This window comes from Drosophila suzukii, chromosome 3 (genome assembly GCF_043229965.1).
Source record: "Drosophila suzukii chromosome 3, CBGP_Dsuzu_IsoJpt1.0, whole genome shotgun sequence".
Lineage (NCBI taxonomy): Eukaryota > Metazoa > Arthropoda > Insecta > Diptera > Drosophilidae > Drosophila > Drosophila suzukii.
Window position 1 is genome coordinate 21,660,787 of NC_092082.1, and position 17,339 is coordinate 21,678,125.

Sequence of the window (17,339 nt, forward strand, 5' to 3'; positions counted from 1 at the left end):
TAATGAAAAACTAAGAAAACCACGAGCCAGGCGAAGCAAACATGGCCCAACTATGGCTGACTCATAGCGACTCCGTATTAGCGGGGCGGAAATGCCAGGACATCCGGTGCGGTGGCCAAGCCTACAAACGCACCACCCCCTCCCCCTAGGGACTGGGTGCAGAGAAAAAAAAGTATTGCGAAATCCAAGTGGAGAAAATATCATTTGTGCTTTCAATTTAAGGAGCAAGGTAGTTCAGGGGTTCTTCAAAAAATGAGAGAAAAAGGTTTTCACCAAAATTATTATAGTCGTATTTTATATCTTTTAAATTAATATTTAATAGATGTGTTCATATATTTATAAATATTCTGAAACAGCTGAGTCAGTGCTCAATCCATTAAATTTTCCACTTAACCATGAAAAGGTGGACATTTTCTTCGATCTTCTGTAGCTACATTGGGTAATTCATTTAATAATAAATTAATATAAATCGAAACTTTGTACACTGATTAAAATTGGAACAGTAAATTCAATTATATCACATTCAATTAAAATATTCTCTCCAATGCTCTTTTTATTAATTGTAAATATGTAAATATTACATTTTACCTGTATTTTTAACATAAAGATTATAAATTTTATTAAAACTTTATAACTTTCAATTCAAATATATATTTTTTTTCATTTTTAATAGTATTATCGAATACTTTCTACATTGTTTCTAATATTATCAAATTGAACTTAGCAATTTTAGATTTGTTGTATCAAATAATATGTTTTTGAGTTGAGTACAATTATCAAATGCAACCTTTCAATATCCAGATATTTATACCCGTTACTCGTAGAGTAAAAGGGTATACTAGATTCGTCGAAAAGTATGTAACAGGCAGAAGGAAGCGTTTCCGACCCCATAAAGTATATATATTCTTGATCAGGATCACTAGCCGAGTCGATCTAGCAATGTCCGTCTGTCCGTCTGTCTGTCCGGATGAACGCTGAGATCTCGGAAACTATGAGAGCTAGGCTATTGAGATTTGGCGTGCAGATTCCTGAGCTTCTTACGCAGCGCAAGTTTGTTTCAGTAGACTGCCACGCCCACTGTAACGCCCACAAATCGCCCAAAACTGTGGCTCCTACAGTTTTGATGCTAGAATAAAAATTTTAACGGAAATGTAATGTTCTCATCAATACCTATCGATTGACCTAAACAAAAGTTTGCCACGCCCACTTTAACGCCCACAAACCGCGAAAACCTGTGACGCCCACAATTTTTATGCTAGATAAAAAATTTTAACTGAAATGTATTCGTCTCGTCATTACCTATCGATTGACTCAAAAAAAAATTTGCCACGCCCACTCTAACGCCCATAACGCTTAAATCTGTATACCGCCGGTAGGTGGCGCATTTTAATCTCGCTTTGCTGCTTGCATATCTCCATTTAGCTGAGTAACGGGTATCTGATAGTCGAGGTACTCGACTATAGCGTTCCTCCTTGTTTTTTTATACAATTCCCTTTTCTTGTAAGTGAATAAAATAAAGTCCCTGTGATATTCGATTTTTCCCCAGTGAGCGGTGGAAAATCGAACGAAAAGCTTGTCGCTTTCCTTTGCGGCTGGTCGCCTATTGCCCGTGAAGTTGCGAATGGAATCCAATGTTTGCCCCCCGCCCTTGTGGCTTTGGCTTCGGATTGGGCCGTTACGAACCGGCTGAAGTGGCGAGTGCAAGTGAATAATGGCCGTCTTGACTGCAGTCAAGTCGGGCACATGGCTCACAAGCAATCAGTGTCAGTGCCAGTGCCACGGGCTAAAACGAGAACCAGAGCCAGAAACCGGGCACAAACGAAACCAAGTTTATTTGCAGGTTGTAAAAGGGCATAAACCAAGTCGGGAAGGATGGACGTGGTGGCAGCTCGGAGTGGACTCGATTGGCATTCCGCCTGCCGCCGCTTTCAGTTAGCTCGGTGTCCAGCTCAGTGGAGCGATTGGTCAAACAGAAATTGATTTGTTGTTCCTGCCGTTGCTGCATATATTTATATACACGTATATCCATATTTGCTCGATATTTTTTGCCTGGTCCTCCTTGCCAGAACCGAAATGAAAACGATACCTGGCCGTGGGCTATGTGGAAAGGTGATATAGAGCTATCACTCCATGAGTTTTCCAGAGGGAGAATATCAAATCTCAAAGTTTCAAATAAACAAAACATGCAAATCAAGCATAGCGTATTTGAAATTTTAACTAACCTGGAGCTGCTTTCTATTAGTATTAGAAATTTTATACATTTCTTATTAAAATTTGAAACGCTTATTGGAACCTTATTCAGTTTAAAAATCTTTAAAACATTTTGTTATTATAATTTTGTTGCATAATAAGAAAGCACCCTTACTATCCGCGTCATAAATACTGTTCCATAGGCAATACAGATCCTGGTCCTTTAAGAAATATGTTTAAAACTAGACTATTCTTGGTTTTTAGTGTACCTCTTTTTTAAATTCAGTTAACACATGTAAATTACTTTTCCATCCAAAGGTAGTATTTTTAAATTCTTAAGAACATATTTTTTATACCATAAGCATATTCAATTTGAATACTTTCCCTTTCCTCATTCGAATAATGATGATTTTTTAAATTACAACATTAAAAAAACATTCGCTTTCCTTAAAAAGAGTGTCCCGCCATGTAATAAGTTTAATTAATGTTGCAGGAGACATATTTCAACTCTCCAGGCTCAAAGTCCTTTGCCCTTCGGGCCTGACACCGAACATCTAAAAAAAAGGGAACGTGGCGGCAGGGGGATGCAAACTTTCACATTTCGCGCTCAACGTAAATTATGCAAAACTTTCACCCTTGGCCGTCACATAACAAGGCAGGCAGGCATCACATGTCAGGGCTTAAATGAGTTACCCCTTCCGAACCGCCAGCGATTTTTATGCTTCTGCAAAGAAAACTCGCGTTGGAAAAATAAGTTTCGAGGGCCGGGAAAGTATGCGGGAGATGATAAACTGGGGTGAGGAAGTGCGAAAAAAAGTGCGAAGGGAGTTGCATTTTACAGCCACTTTGGCAGGCGACACGTTGACAAGTTGAATGGTGGCGTTTATTGAAATATGGCTCAAACCGTATTGACTCAAATGCGATATTCGCCCCTTTAATCTCGGCTCCTGCATGCGGGCAATGTGACATCGAAAACCCAAAGCCAAGCACAACCAGAAACATTCTCGAGCAGGTAAAAAGTCAAACTCATTGAGCATTCAGGGCGGCGAAGGTGGAAATGGGGACAGCGTGTCATATGCAGGGCGTTGAAATCCAAGCCATGCTTTCAATACAACAAATTTCGTTTACATTCCCCTCAACACAAGGTATCCTATCGAGTGTGTGTGTGCAGGATTATTATGCAGGGCTTCGGCAGTAGGAAACTCAAATATTCTCTCTGTACCAAGGATCCTAACTCCTGGCCCTCGATGTCCCCCGCCATTATCCTGGCCACATGCTGTGCAACAATTTCTGCTGCGTACTGGGAAAATGGTGTATGGTAATAAGATAGTGCAACATGTGTTCGTATGTGAGATGAGAATATTTTAAAGATTTTCCGACTTCATTCTCATTTGCACTTTGATGCTGCACTCGCCGAGTTGCGTACCAATTCCCAAGCGGTTTTTCATCTTTAGAAAATCAACCACAAAGGGTGTTGGTATATTTAAAATCTTATAGTCAACGGAAAGAGCCCATGATTATAATAATTCTGAAAAACCAATTACCCATTTACTATACATTACCTAATTTAAAAAAAATTAAACAGCACCTGCAATCACAATAAAATAAGATAAAAAGTAATTCCCATTTATTTGACAAAGGTTACGCCACAACATTTAATTCGATTTGCCATTTATCATTTGTTCTTCTTCATATTTAATAATGTCAATGCCGTAAAATTTGCCCATCGCATTTCCATTACCGCTTAATGCAACACAATTACTTTTAATTATTTTATTATGTAAACATTTCGGTGGACCAGTCCGCAGCGGACAGCCGTGGAAACTCATTTAATTGATATAAACATTGTAGTTTAATTGCCTTAAATGCCAAATGAACCGGTTGACTTTATTACCAAACAGTTTGACGTGTGTTTTTTTTTCATTTGGCTTGATTCGTGGGTGTTTTTTAATTAAATTTCAATCGGAGTGGACCCTAGCATTTCCAATGAACTGAAATGCAGATTGCGGTTAGTTCTTTGGTAAGGATTAGTACATTAAATGGCTGGTACTGCCTGTCTTTTCCGATTCGTGATCGGAACACAGGACAGAACAGGCTAGGTGACCCAGATCTGGGGGCTAAGTCCCTCTTGGCCGCACACATCCTCTGAAAAAAGACCACATGCATTAGGCCAAATCGTGCGTCATTTTGAGCATTAAAATTAATCCATGGACACGCAAGGATAATCGCCTGGATGACACGCTTTTTTATGGCTACCTGGCGCCTGTGAGCGGAGCTATGCCCGGGATTTTGAGATGCCAACGCGTGACTAAGAGGTCCACCAGAATGAGTGCATGTTACGTATACGCCGCGTTGTTCTTTGTATCGCAAATTGGCTGCAGTCACTGCAAATTTCAATTTTCAGCGCCATAATTGGCCATCTAATTATAGTTAGTGGCTACTGGCACACGAGGCCTGCCTGGGCATTAAAAGTAATCGCCTCTTATGAATAATATTCCGGCAAGGACTTCAGCCCAGCACTATTGAAATGCTAATCATAGCAATGTCCTTTGTATATATACGTATTATATTTTCGTTCGTTTTCTTAATTCCTCGAGACCCGTGCAAGTTTGTTTTTCACTTGAGTCTTGGCCAAAAAAAACAAGAGTACTGTACGAGAAAGTAGCAAGTGTGAAAACTGAGGGGTCACCCAACTACGTCACGCATGTCCTTGCACGGAAATGTGAAAACTTTTTGTAGATTTCTCCCCTGCTTTCCGCTAGTCTGCTAGTTTTTCTCGTTTTTTTTTGCGCAAACAAACGTTGTGCATAAAACTAATTAACTTTGCTATTTGCCAACTGCAAGGGGAATGTTTGTGCTCCTGCAGAATTTATTATTTGCTCTGAGCAATCAAATTAGAATAACCATTTCGAATGTGTGTGAAAGATATGAAACTGATCTGTCGGCTAAAGCGGCCTTTAAATTTGTAATTAAACTTTTGGGACCAAAAGATACTATTTCATTAAAGCTGCGTAATTGACATAAAGAGATATAACCAAAAGTCATATCAATATCCCCCAAGAATATTATAAATTAAATGTAGAAGCCATTTAAATGGCAAGCACTAACACTGACACTTATCATTAAAATTATATAAGAATTTCTAGCTGCTGTGAGTCATGCATACGGCATTCCCTGCCAGAAAAAGTTTACTATAAATTTTAAAATAGGCTCTCTTGGGATTTCTAATGCAAATTAATTTCCTTAAAATACTATTCCCAAGTAATAGCTTTTAAAATTTAAATGGTAAAAGGATAAACCAAAGATTACCCATTCATCTGTGCCAAAAATGACCCCAAGAGAATAGTTGTTGACTTTTAAATAGTGACCACTATCAAACTATTAGTCTTGTTCGCCATTTTATCCCCTGCAAGCAATTAGCGCCAAAAACACATCGAAAGCAAATGCAGAATAAATATTTTCGTAAATAGACAAGCGGCACACAATAGGCGCAAATATTTGGCAGCGAAAAAACGCAGCTATTTTAATGTCAGAGTTTCGATGGGAAAATCGATAGATGACCCCGCAACGGCGATCTCCGTTGCCCCGCAGATGTGGCCGAATAAAATGCTGGACAAACAAATTCAAACAGTTACAAAGCCAATTTAGGTGCCCTCGCCGCCCTCGGCTATTTGGCCAGCTTGATTGAGCCATGTCCGCTGGCCATATCCACATATCCGTGAGCTCCCGCGAGGATTTTAATCATGCACGTATTTTGAAGCTTTTCCGCTTTCCAGCCACGAACGCCATAAATATCCATCAATATGTGAGTGAGCGACTTTCGGCTTTCTCCGCGCCGTGAACTATGAACTCTGAAAAAACAGAGGCTGCCATTAATATATTTATGTGGAGGGAAGCCACATAAAAGCATTCATATCACCGCGAATGGCAAATGCACACTTAATTTCATAATTTGTGTAATAGTTTTAGTACTTACGGATGTCGTGATAAAATTAAACGTAATCATTTTTGTGCATTAAGCACAATTTGAAAACTAGTTTTAGCCAATTATTTCTGTTTTGTGGACTTAATGTATATTAAAATATAATTTTAAAGTTGATTTTAGCAAACTATCAACACTTTGTATGTTTTACTAAAAGATCACCACAAAACATTTAAAATATTTTAAGTATTTTTCCAAAAAAAAATAAACTATTATAAAATATTTAAAGCTTATTTAAGGCAACGAAGAAAATTGCTTCTTAAAAAATATATAACAATTGTTCATTTATTTCTACAAACTTGATCTTTTTGGCCTTGCTAACACTTAATTTTTTTTATTTTCAAAAAATTATTATATAAATTATTGTTTAGTCCATTTTTTTATCACTTTCCATAAGAAATATTTAATTACTGCTTGAAAAACTACAAATAATAATATTTACTTCGAATTAAAGCCACTATTTATACAACATGCAAAGTGTTTTACTTTATTATTTTTAATAGGGATTCGTAAAATCAGGGTTCAACAACCTTTTTTTTGCTAAGGATTTCCTTTCATTTATGGTGGAAACCACGAAGAAATTCCACCAAATTCCCCGCTACTTTTACCTTTTGCCACATACTTCGGGCGAGTCTGCTCTACTTTGGCTGCAGCTTTATTATTCACTTTGTCTATCACGGTCTGACTCAAAAACTTAACCCTATTCCGTGAGCCCTGCTCAAATGTCCTGGGGCTCTGGGCCCTACAAATAAGACAACAAATAAAAACGGGGGAACAAACACAGAAAATGTTGAAAAAGAAGCAGGGAGTTGGAAAAAAGTGTTAACAAGCAGCGTATAAGTTATTAATTAAGTCGCTCTACTCGACCAGTCTGTGCAATTTGCTTTATTAAATGAAATGCAACTGGAAAAGCAGACTCTAGTTGTGCAAATTTATATTCTCCGGCATTTGACATAAATTTCATTTATATCCATTTGAATTGGTCTCTTGCAGAGGCCTAATTATTTAATCAATATATGCCCATAAATATTGCACAGAGCTCTCAGCCATAGGGAAAAGATATATGAATGCCTGTAATGTATGTGTTGGTGCTTGTGTGGCCCCAATTGGTTCAATTAGTGAAAGGAAAACAAAAGTTAAAGTTCCCACAATGCTAAACTGCATGGGATGCCATATTTCAGACAGGAGCCCTATAATTACGATGAAGAAGGCGTCGGACATAATAATTAAAGGTAAACGACTGGGCCAAACAGTATCTAAATGCCCCAGAACATGACAATGATATAAATTCGAAATAAGTATATAAGGAAATTTAAATCATATATTTTTTAATTAAAATAAAAACTAAACTTGATAGGGTTCCGAAATAATATACAACAACGTTTCCAAAACATAGATTTGAATAAATTATCAAATCTCCTTATAGGATATAAAATCTTATTTTCAAATGAAATAGGAATAAGTCTTACAATGAGCTTCACACTTCATAGTAAAAATTGTTGGGTTGTATGTTTTTGCCTAAATACTTAGTAATAGGATTATTTTTTATAGGGTTCCAAAGTAATGTACTCCAACAGAACCAGTCCCCATCTTTAGTAAATATAGAGCCCACACTTAAATATATTGTTCTCGACTTTAGTAACCAACCACTCTCCAGAGAAAAACAAATGAGTTGGCATTTCATGTGAAATGCTATCAGGCTAGCCTAAATCTTAAGCCTCAGTTGTGGGCGAATCCTCGTGGCAGCTTGGTAAATCGTTTTGCTGGAATAAGACCTTTACTATCTCTATACAATTATAACCAAAGCGCGACCTTTATACACATGTCCCTCAGAGAGAGCCCTTTTATGCGACTCCGACTGAAAGTCCTAGTTCAAGTCTACCTGGTAAAACGTTCCGAGGCAAAACCTGGGCACTAAAAATGCGTGCGTGCCTTGGTATTTCTTTTTTATCGATTTGCATATCTAAATTTAGTCAGGCGACATATAATGCCATACCACACACAGTGTATGTTCGCATGCATATATGTTTATTATACACAGGGAGGCCAGGGAGCACGGCCACACGCACTAATAAATATTGCATTGTGATACTGGGAATGGAGTCCGCTCAGTTTGAGGAGTCGTGGCTGCCGTAATTAAAGTTCTTCCACCATCTGCCTATGCCTTGGGGCTACAATTAGATTTTGGTGTTATGTACTCACTCTCTACACATGTATGTTTACACCTAAAAAAAGAGTTCTTTCTGGAGCAGGAAAAATGATGTGTGAATTGTTCGGGATAATCGAATAACAATCATTATTATTAAACACCTAGCAACGTGAAAATCATTAAGTTATGCATGGTATATTTTGTTGGAGTAACAAGATTAAAAGAAATAAAAAACACTTTTAAAACTTGTGACTGAAAAATAAACCTTAAATTGGGAAGCATTTTCTTTAAATCACTTTTTTGGTGGGACAAAACTTATGTATGATTTCAAAAGATCACTTCAATAAATAACTATTCATATTTTCTCTAGCAGTCAATTTTAATCTAAATAAAATCTTAGTAGCAATATTATTTATTTAAAATTTTAAATCTAAATCTAAACTATTTCTCTATGAATTGTTAGGCTTTTTCCCCTAAAAAAATATTTTTTGAACTAATAGAAAAAACAAACTTTTTTATAAGAATCCTTGCACTTGATTAACGTGCACCACCGTGCCTCCAAGTGGACGTGAAAACAAGGCTTTAGATTGGCCGGCAAATGCCTTGGTCACCTTGAACCGCCGCCTCGGGGAGACAAAAGGATATAGGACATCGCAGGACGCAGGACGGGCCATGTGGCAAATGTGACATGTGCTCCGGCATTTTTATTCCTTGTGTACCTGGGCTTGTGTGTGCTGATTGCCATGTGAGTCCGTGGAGAGACAAGCGCTAAAATTACCATATTACAGTCCCCCGACAGCCGCCCAGTAGTCTTGGCCCGGATCAACGTGGCCCACTCGGACCACGGACTACGGACTACGGACCATCTATTCAGGCGCACAAACTGTGCCCAGACCCCCATGTCCGAGGAGAACCAGGGGGCTAATAGGTCAGTTTAGTTGGCTGTAGCATGTGAATTACGGTTAATTTTGGCTGCCACATTGCGGAAGTTATTAACTCGTTTGATTGAACTTGGCCGTAAGTGATTTAGGACGTGTGGCCATGTGCACCAAGTCCAAGTTGATGGCCTAAGTGTATTAAATAAGTGGGGAAATTTGAATTTTGTGTGTGGTCCATAAACAAGATACTGATATTGTTATGGAAGTCGGAAAGCAGAAATCTTATACAAAAGCAAGTCAATTAAGTGGGCACTCATTAGGGGCGAACGCTCTAATAATATTGTGTGGATAAATAAATTTTAGCTTTCCTGGCTAATAAATTTTGGTAATAAAGGCATAGCCATAGATATTTTAATTTCGATTCTCGGATTTAATATAATTACGGAGCTACAAATAATACATAAATTATGACAAGCTAATAATTTAATCTTTTAAAAAGATTTCACTTACTTCTCTAATCCATTTTGGTAATGGATGCATAGCCATAGATATTATAATTTCATTTTTCGGATTCAATATAATAACGAAGCCTCAAATACTACATAAATTATGAAAAGCTAGTGACTTAATCTTTTAAAAAAGATTTTACTTACTTCTCTAAAGCTTTTTTCAGACATTAAACAATAGTTCTCTGTTTTTATTGAAGACTTTATAGCTTAACTTTTTTAATGACAACTCTTGGATGCTATACAGTTTATTGTACTGGAGTTTGTTTGCATCTCCAGGCTAAGGAAATGATCTGCAAGGGTCCGTCAAAGCCCTCTGCTCTGATTTTTCATTAGTGCTTCACTCTTCTTTGAGAAACTTGGCCATAATAGCCAGGGGACAGCCCCGCCCCCCGGTCGTCTGTCAAATATTTGAACAAAGCCCAAGACGCGCAAGTCTCGTCTCCACTGCTCCGCGCTGAAAAGTATGCAGCAGACAAAAGCTCATTAAGAACTCAGACACAATCCCACTCGCAGCCCCATAACAACCCACTCCTGTCATATCCTGTTGTCATCGTCATCGTCTTACACTCCCCGCACTCCGTGTTAAGTGATTTCCATCATTTGCGCCGGCGGCACATGCTGGGGAATTCCAAGTTGGTAATACCGACGACATCAGCAGCCTAAGTCCCCTCCACTCCTTTCACTCCTTCCAACTCATATGTTCAATTTCATCTAAAAGCAGCTCTCGACTGTTGCTTTTTGTCCGGGGATCCGTACAATGGGGAATTAACCCAAACACAACCCACTATACCATAACCAGGCAATCTTGAAGTGCGAAAATATGCGGGCCTTTGCTGTTGATTTCCATTTCCATTTAATAATTGGTTGCTCTAACTGGCTTATCTTTTTCAGCGGTCTCGCATCGTGTGCACTTATGCAGACACAAGGCGATAGAGGATTCCATTGAACTGGCTGCCAAGTTAAATTCGGTGAGTGCGAAACTTTTCCTTTCAATCACAATGGCAGCTTTACTTGCTCAAAGCCCCACCGGCTCAAACAGATCTTTGAATGCACTCGCTTGCAAAGAATCTTGTACGAAAAATATAAAAATAAAGTGCGAGCCATAAAAATGCAAAGCACTAACAAGCAGTGCAGGGGTACAGACAGAAAAGTTTTTAAAGTATTTTAGATTAGCTTTATTTTGGATAAAGACATTTTTAATAAACTGTATGATAGGTGAAAAACAGCTGACAGCATCAGAAAATAAAAAATCATGGTGATGTATTATAAAAAATACGTATAACAGACTTCAGTTTGTGCTTTTTTAATATATAAGTTTAGCGGCTTGGTTTAAAAGTTGGGTTATTTGTATATGGTTACAATACAAATTCCAAAAATAGCTTTTAAAGAACTCCCTTAAAGAAGTAATCTTGGGAATAAAAGCTCACCCAAAACGTATAAAATTAAAGTTATTTTTCAGTGCAGGTACGTGCATACTATATGTATTTGTAAAGGTGCGGGCTAGGTCTTGGAAAACTTTTGTGTGTTTAATTTCCGGCTGCTTTAATACAAGTTCAGTCGGGCATGCACTTGAGGCTTGGCCAGGATTGGCGAGCCTGACGGACTCGTAAGCTCCCAAGGAGCTGCGTGTCCTGTGGCGTCGTGTCCTTGCGGCTCATGACCCGCAGATTTGTGGTCTATGGCATAATATTTATATAGAAATTAAATAGCCTCCAAACCGGTATTACTTAAGGCAAAGGTCAGTGAAGTGTGCGACTCCGACATCAGGTGCCCTATGAACCACTGAGCTGGAGGTGAAGGAGTGCCCGGGGCGGCTGGGTTCTCTATTCAATTCATGTAATTGAAGTTCTCTCATGCTGATTATGAGGATCAACTGAAGCGCAAGTATGGGAAATCAATTTAAGGACCCACCACGAGCATTTAAACTTAATAGTGCGATGATATAATCAGAAGAAATAAATTTATGTAGTAATTGCCAAAGGCACAATTCTTAAAAAGGGGTATCTTTTTCAGGAGTCTAATAGTTTCTTGCACTATTTATACATTTTCCAATATCTAGCAAATGGTATAGCATCACAAGAATTCTCTTTTCTACTAAAGAACGTAAACTTTTTTTGAAGATAAATCTAGGGCGTATTTGGCGAAGGGAGTTGGCCTTAATAGGATCCCCCTTTCGTTTGGCGTGCTCCCCTTTTCGATAGCTTACCTGTTCTTGACTCAGGTATATAAACATACATATACACACGTATCTGCGTATATATCTGCTCCTATATAAGCAGGGCACATTGTTAGGACAAACGACCCTTGAGATATATAAATAAACTGCCTCAAGATTAGTTTAAATGGTTGGCGACGTGCCTTTGCCCTCGTTTCGCAGATGCAACTGCAGCTGGTAACTGCATCCAGCCAGGAGGGCGACATCCCCTAATATATCCTCCGCTCCTCCGCCCATGCCCCTCAGACACTACACTGAAGATAAAAATGGGTTTTCCCTACATACAATAATACAAATTTTTTCTTTTATGAAATATAGCTTTATTGCCAAAGCTTAAAAGCCTATACAAGAGAGTGCCTTTATTCTTAAATCAATACTAATTACTCTTTATTTTTGATCGGATATAATACACTGAAAACATTTTTCATAATTCGATGACTTCTTATTTTGATTTTAGTTCTCCAAAACCTAAAACATGGTTTTTCTCTCAATGAATTATTATGTGGGTGATAAGTTATTGTGTCAATTTTAACTCATTTAAAAATTTATAAAATGATCTTTTGTAGGAAGCTTAAAGATATCAAAGTTAATACTTTTATAGCATTTTATATATCAAAAGATACAATTTTAAAAATCCTGAGTACAATTTTTCTCAGTGCACCTGTGTGTGCGTATGTGATTGGCGTGTGTGTGTGCATGTAAAGTGGCGCTTATTCTAGCACTAACAGAGAGAAACCAACACAAAAAGCTCTTTGGCACTCGGCATGGAGGGGGGCAATCGGGGGCAGGTTGCCTGGCATAGGGGCAATGTGACCCCCAACAAACCGCCCCCTCTCAACACGCCCATTATGCTCATTATGTGCTTTGGTACTTGGCTCGTTTTTGTCTTTGCTTTCCTCGGTGTTGTTGCGTCTTCAACGTCTTCCCCTCGTGTTTGTTTGTTTGTTTGTTTATCTTGTTTATTTGCTTTTGTGCCAAATTATTTGTCGTTGCTTGTTCGCTGTTCTTATGCTACTTGCTATTTGAATGCTTATTGCTTTTTCCTGTTATTTTCTTGCTGGTTTCTTGTTTTTGTGGGGGCAAACCAAGAATTTTGATTGTCCAGATTTCCCGCACTACTTTGTTTGCTGTGGGATTTTGTAGGTTTCAGTATCCCAAAGGTGTCATTTAAGGTATGATCCTTGATAAATATATACAACAAGATACATTGTATCTGTTTATTTCCAAGGAACTTCATAAAAAATATTTTGGAAACACATTTTTTTTTTAAATATTAAATAATTTAAGAAATAATTTTTATCCATTGCAAAATTGCATACAATAGCTTACTATGAAATGTTTTTGAATCCGAAGGCATCAATATTATAGATTCTATACATACATATTTTATAGACAACGATTAGAGCGTAGAGCACGAATATTTTCAGGAAACGTAAAAGTTTTTGTTGAATTTCCTGGTCAATACTCTGATATATACAATTTAATAAATATAAGACAGTCGACCTAGATTTGCTTTAAATTCAAGGCAGGCGGTAAAATTTTTAATATTGTTGCATAATTTGGTGGGATTCTTTTGGAGCTTCCTTGTTTTTTGCAAAGTCCCTAAATATAAAAAAAAACTTTTTCTTGTCTTTATAATATTTAATTTTTAAAATTTAAGATTTTAAACCTTGAATGAAAACGTTGATTCGTTTAAGGAAATCCAAATACTTAATATCGCTACCTTATACGTAATACAACTTGTAAGAACCAATTCGATTTAAAATATAAATTTCTCAATTGTCAGCATGCATATCCTTCGGTTCGCCCTCAATTCGACTCTTGAGCCAATATCCCCGTAAGCCGCTTGCCCTCGGCCCTTGTAAAACAGCAGAAACCACCAGTCAAGGGGGAAAAAGGGAAAAACAGAGCAGCTTAAATGACAGACAGCTCCCAGTGCCCCGGGTGAAACCAGAGCGAGGAGCAGAGAAATGTCCAAAAAATGTCAATTTATTATGGCGAAATCAGCGCGGGACACACGTGGCCAACACGCGTGACCAGCAGCATAAGCCCACCCAACTTCCAGCTGCCAACTGCCACGCCCTCCTCCCAGGGGCCCATCTCACCATCCAGCGTTTTACCCAACTGACTGTGTCATGTGTATAAATACTTTTTAATCTGAATTATTACGGTCTGCAAGTTTTTCTTTGCTTGATTATAATTTATTCACATAAATTTCCATGATGCATGGCATTTAAGTGGCAGTGACAGGACCAAGAGCATTCGAACTCTTCCCTTCGACATTTTAGGAGGACTCTCGAACAAAAAACAAATCCTTCCCAAAGCCCTTTAACAAAACTGGGCGTGATGGACAAAAAAAAATTTAACTGAAAAGGACGCAGCCTCGAAAAGTTGGATCTGAAAATGGGATCAAGGGGATTGCTCGATTCGATTGTTTAATTACTCAAACAATCAATGAAATGGCAGCGAGTACGGGGTATAAATAAAAAATGTTCAGCGGATGCTTAAGTGCAGATACAGAATTTACATTCCATAGCTTAAAGAAATAGTAGAATAAATAGAATGGTTGACAATTTCAAAACGGTTCAATTTTTGGTATTTTGGAAATACCCTTTTCTTAAAATATTTTATCAGCCTTTTTCATTTCTTTTATTCTTGTTATTATTTCTTAAAATAAACGCACCTTTTTTTTGTTTTAACGATTTTTTATTAATAAACCAGAGATCTAAGGAATTTATAAATATATATACTATATATATTTAGTTTAAAAATTACAATAAATAAATCGGCGAAATGCTTCAAGTTGAACTCGCAGTGTTAATATTCTGACCGCAACTGTTTTCGCAATATTTGCGGGCGTGACACACTTCCGCTTCACTTTAAGGGTCTGTGGTCGCGGTCATCCGTGAATATCCACCGCAATTTGCTCATTCAATTTTAATTATATATAAAACATGTACGTACAACTTTTCGGAAGTGTTCAACTGAAAACATGTTGCATAACCGAACAAGCTAGTAAAAATTCCCAAAGCCAACATTGTACGATTGCCATCTGTTCGATTTCAGTTCTTATTTCTCTGGGGCATGGACAAAAAAAAACAAAAGTTAACTATTCTTCGATGTTTTTCACTTTCCTGTGTGTGCTGGCCAACATCGTCATCGAGCTGACCCAAGCTTATTGTAAACAGAATGTGATACCACGCAGACAAACACCGGAATATCGGACTAACACCCCCGCACATCCTATGAATGCACCACTAACTCCACAACCCATCCGAATTCCCAATCCCCAAGTCCAACCGCAATTCCTGCTCTATCTCCACACGACCATAGCACATTTGCACTTTGTCATTTTGCGTTAACTTTGCGCAAGCGTTTGCACCGCAAACTGTCAAAATGTGCAATTAGTTGGGTTAAATGGCTCACCTCGGCGATGAATCATAAGCAAGTACAGTGGAATTCGGTCTTATTTGCACATAAGTATAACAATTTATGGGAAATTTTACGTTAAGTGGTATTACTTGTTTTATAAAAGAAAATTATCCCAATTTTTATAGACATTTAAAGGCATTATTGGGAGGAAAAAATGGGGTTCTTACTAGGATCTACACGACAAGGTACTTTTAAAATATGACCAGACTACGATTTAAATGAAAATACCAACATCCACAAAGAGGAGGTATTAGAAATCGTTGTATTATAACTATTCGAATATAAATAAGTGCCTTCTTATAATTTTAACATCATCGCTAGAGACTTTGTTTAGAATAGCTTTTGTACATTTTTTAGGGATATCTTTTTTATTGTAGGTAATACCTACTGTACTACACTGTATATTCTGTTATGATCGCTGCAGGCTGGCATTTGTACTAAAATTTAAATTAAACATTGCAATCAAATTAAAAATCGCCGGCAGATAGAACTTTTATTCAATTACACTCGCCTGGCATTAGTTAAACGTGTACGTTCGATTATTGGAAAATTCTCGGTCTCCAACAGGTCGTCGTCGTGTGTCAACTATGTCGTCGCGTGTTCCACTTTTCCGAGCAATAAGCTGACTTAAGCCTAAACGGCTTAGCGTCCCTCTGAGTGGTTTGCCATTCGTTGAGTGCCCGCCGCCAGTTTGTGTCTGTGTCTGCACTTCCATTTTAATTGAAATGCGAATGAACTGCACTCGACTCGACTGGATCTCCATTCCACTCCGGAAAACCACCTGCATTCCAGGGCTGAATTGCGATGCATTTGCCCACCGAGTTATTTAATTAGGCAGGGCATCATGGCAGCATGCAGATTGCTCTTAGTGCTCGCGCTGCCAATTTCCAATTGCAACCCGCTGGCAAAACTGGGTCAAGTGCCCTTTCTCAATTACCACATTTGCCTGGCCATCCATATTTGGTCTATGCCATGACATTTTAATAACTTTTAATGCAACAGATTACGGTCCATTATGGCCAACGGCAGATTAAGCTCATTAAAAATGGATATCGTTTTGCGTTGATTTGATTGAAACGCCGGAGAGCGATGTAAATTCGGAATGACCTGACGTTATGGTTTCAAAACGGGACTACGGATAAATTGAAACAGTAGAGTTTCACAACCATCGTTTTTGAAAATTAAAATTAACAGCAAATATTAAACTACTTTGCATTGAATGGGCTTATACAAAATATTTTATATAGTTCATTTATAAATTTTAACAGGCTTTTCTCCCTGTGTGATTGTAACTCTTTCAGAACAATGGATTAATTCACAATTTGTTGAGTTGTCCACATTCATAATTTGTAGAGCTGCCTTCAACACAACAATGCCCCCATTTGGCCTTTCTGGTTTGGCCGCCCACATTCTTTATATATACGTGGCTATAAGGGATACGTTAAAGGCCAGAGAATATTTCAATGGGTTTAATCAACTTTATTTTTGCTCTTGTCTTTTCTGTCACTGGAAAGTTCGTGACTTCGAACAATGGCGCCATGGCAAACACTGACGCCCGAAAAATCGATAACAAGTTGTTTGTAATTGTTGCTTGTTGCTGTTATTGTTGCCGTTGTGGCCAAAGTTTTTATTGTTATTTTGTTTACGGAGGTTACTCGCTGGTCTGTGACCGAGACTTGTCCGTTTAACGGCAATTTAAATATTTTCTTTAAAAGGTTCCCTAATAAAAAGCGTTTAGGTTAATAGATTGAATCTAAGGTGAGTTTATAGGGATTAGTTATGGTATTTGATAGACATATGTTTTTCTATAACAGTTTCGAATATAAATTCAATTTAAAGTCATCTTGATTCGCTATATCTTAATTATAATTCAACCCCATCACCTGCAACCTCCTTACATCTGACCAGCAGCTGTAAATTGCAATTAAACAGCCTGGGAAATAGTTTATCTCCCATCAAATTTAATGGAATTTTCAATTAACTC

The 17,339-nt window shown here is 37.9% G+C and overlaps 1 protein-coding gene across 27 annotated transcripts in view; it reads left to right on the plus strand.

Annotated features, from left to right (window-relative positions):
• pHCl-1 (pH-sensitive chloride channel 1) overlaps positions 1-17,339 on the plus strand; it is a 55,697-nt gene that overhangs the window by 13,109 nt on the left and 25,249 nt on the right. For all 27 annotated transcript variants that reach the window (XM_065864080.2, XM_065864095.2, XM_065864096.2 and 24 more), the window contains exon 3: positions 10,600-10,676. The gene's annotated coding sequence lies outside the window, so the exon portion shown is untranslated. The remainder of the gene's footprint in view (positions 1-10,599; positions 10,677-17,339) is intronic.